General features: G+C 41.5%; 1 non-coding gene across 1 annotated transcript; it reads right to left on the bottom strand.

Moving 5' to 3' along the window:
• Nucleotides 1-320: 320 nt before the first annotated feature.
• On the bottom strand, nucleotides 321-402 carry trnas-gcu (transfer RNA serine (anticodon GCU)). Its single transcript has one exon. It is a non-coding gene; the product is annotated as a tRNA-Ser (tRNA).
• Between the last annotated feature and the right edge of the window lie 2,612 nt (nucleotides 403-3,014).

Below are 3,014 nucleotides of genomic sequence, written 5' to 3'. Positions count from 1 at the left end.
ATTTCTTGCCAAAGGATAATTTTCTGCATCTGCTCCCTCGCCATTTGCTTTTCCCATTTGTCTTTCACTTGGTGCAAATCCAGAGAAAGTAATGATGGAAGGAAGGAGGGGAGGAAAAATCCTGCTCCGTTTCGTGATCCCTATTTGATCTTCATTCCAGTGCAGTTTGGGTGAAGAATTCCAATTGTCTGTCTCAATTTTAATAAAGTATAACAAATTCTGGAATCACTGTCTGGACATTGACAAGAACAGGTTTCGAGGCTGACTTTCCACATAAGCTCACCCAACATAAATAATACATGAAACAGCTCATAAACTAGCGACAAGGATGGGATTCGAACCCACGTGTGCAAAGCACAATGGATTAGCAGTCCATCGCCTTAACCTCTCGGCCACCTTGTCAGTTGCAGACACATAGCTGTCACCTTCAGCACAGCTTCTGGCTGTGCAGCCAGCTGTGGAATGATGGAAATATATCTTCTGAAAGTAAATGAAGTTGGGAATGGAGCAGTGTGAAACATTTCCAGACCATGTCCAACACGTTTCTACTCAGTGTGAAAACCCACCACGGAAAGACTGGAACATACAATCATTTCATCACATCATGATTGACATCACTCAGACACCTGAACCATTAGGTCACTGATGAAGTCATGATGACCGAATTTCTCATGAAATTGAAACTGAACTAACTGACTGGAAGAATTGCTTTAACCCCACATGATCAGCGAGGCACAGCATCAGGCCGACTTGTCACCAGAACAGAGAGTGAGATGTAACATTGATCATCAAACAGACTGTGAGAGAATACAACAGAATAAAACACATGGAGAGACACTGTGGAATAACAAATATATTTGATTGGAATGTTGAAATGTTGATTGGAATGGATAAAACACCAGAAACAGCAGATTAAATTGGGATTCTCATCATTATTTTTGATCTGGGACAGAAAAGAGAAACTGATGGAAAGAAGAGAAGAAGGAAGAAAAGAAAGGATGGAACTTGTCAATCTTTTCAGTTTTTTCACTCGCCCATCAAAGCTGATAAAAAAAAGTTGCAAATAACAGAGAATTTCACCAAAAAGGGAGATTAAATGTTGCTGAAACCTTGGATCGAAGGATGCCCCAAAAGATCACCTGTTTAACTGTCTCCTCACTGGGGGATTTCAATCAGTGAGCAATATTATTCTCTACTTTTTTTGTTAATTGGTCCCAGAACTGTCACTTGGAATTAATATCTGTGTTCCGACTCCTGAATAATAAAATTGTGAGTTTCTCGATATTTTCTGGACACAGTTCCTGCTGAAAGAACTGAGAACTCTTTTCTAATTTGCACAATACTCTATACACACTCATCAAGCCTGCTAAGATAGCATCCTTGGTGCTGCTCTCTCTTCTCCCAAACTTCATCTCATGTGACTGTTCCATCATCACTCTGACAGTGGGAGGTGTTGATCCCACTATCTTCAGCATTAACCCTTTACATCCTTATACCACACTGTCTGTCCAAAAAAAATGGGTGGAGGGAACTTCCTTCATTTATCAAAACACCAACAGCAGCACAGTGGCGCAATGGTTAGCACCGCAGCCTCACAGCTCCAGCGACCAGGATTCAGTTCTGGGTACTGCCTGTGTGGAGTTTGCAAGTACTCCCTATGTCTGTGTGGGTTTCCGCCAGGTGCTCTGGTTTCCTCCCACCTCCAAAAGACTTGCAGGTTGATAGGTAAATTGGCCATTGTAAATTGTCCCGAGTGCAGGTACGTAGTAGGAGAATGGTGCCGATGTGGTAGAGAATATGGGATTAATGTAGGATTAGTATAAATGGGTGGTAGCTGGCTGGCACAGACTCGGTGGGCCGAAGGGGCTATATCTCTAAATAAGAAAAGTAAAATAAAAGCTACCAGTCGTAAAACAACTCAAACCCATTAGAGAGATAGAGGGAGACTGTCAGAGAACTTCCTGCATCCAGTCCTGACCCTGTCACACTCAGCAGCTTCTCACCCAGACCCCACTCTCATCAACACTGAACATTGTTACCGAGACCCTTCAAATACTGTTTAGAAAAGGTAGAAAAATTCAAACTTCATCACAGCTAGATTGAATAGAACAAAGTTTAATATCTTCTCGTCGTCACTCGGTAACCACATGAGACAGTCCTTAAATCAGTAGCATAAATTATCAGCTGGAAGAATGTTTGTCATTGGGTTGAATCATTTCTGTGTGAGGAATGTTCCAGCATCATAAACCAGGGGAACGTGTTGACTGAGCTGTGTCTTCATCTCTTCTGGACAGTTCACCCTTCATTCTGCTCTGATTCACTTTCCCAAAGCGGATCTACAGATTCTCAAATCCGGAGACTGGGTTTTCTTATTTTGTTCCTTTTGATTTTTCTTGCTCCTGAATGATAATATATTCCAACCTCGGATCAACCTTGCCCTGTCTCCCAGTCTTGGTTAAAAGCGACAAATAACGGCAACAACATTCTGAAACAAACAACACGGTCACATTCTGCTTCAGTGAGATTAATGCTGAGGCCGTTTCTGTGTCGAATGCGATTGTGAACAAATTTCTCTTAAGGAAATTGTGAGTGATCAAGTATTTGCACTGAATTTCTGTGCAAGAAGGGACAGTTTCAACCAGCCATTCCCAAATCACTTCCTTCACAAAGACAAAGACTGTGCTGTCTTAACATGTGAATCAACTTCACAAACAAATTTGAACTCGAAGTTCAGGAGAAGACAGAGATGTGAATGATTGACAGTGTAATCTTTAAATCATAATTTTCCGTTTCTTCGTTGAAGTGAGGCTCAACCCTAAGCCACTAGAGATCGCGGAAAGCTACAAACTTGGATCCAGAAATCAGAAAAGTAGTGAAACAGTTGGTGAGTACATTGTGACACTGAAGAATTTATCACCACATTGCAACATTGGCACATTCTTAGACCGTACATTATGAGACAGATTTGTGCTTATATTGGTGGATGAGGAAAGATACTAAACACACAAAATCCC

This window comes from Heterodontus francisci, unplaced genomic scaffold (genome assembly GCF_036365525.1).
Source record: "Heterodontus francisci isolate sHetFra1 unplaced genomic scaffold, sHetFra1.hap1 HAP1_SCAFFOLD_43, whole genome shotgun sequence".
NCBI lineage: Eukaryota > Metazoa > Chordata > Chondrichthyes > Heterodontiformes > Heterodontidae > Heterodontus > Heterodontus francisci.
The sequence above is the reverse complement of the archived record's forward strand: the minus strand, read 5'-3'. Positions and strand labels throughout refer to the sequence as shown.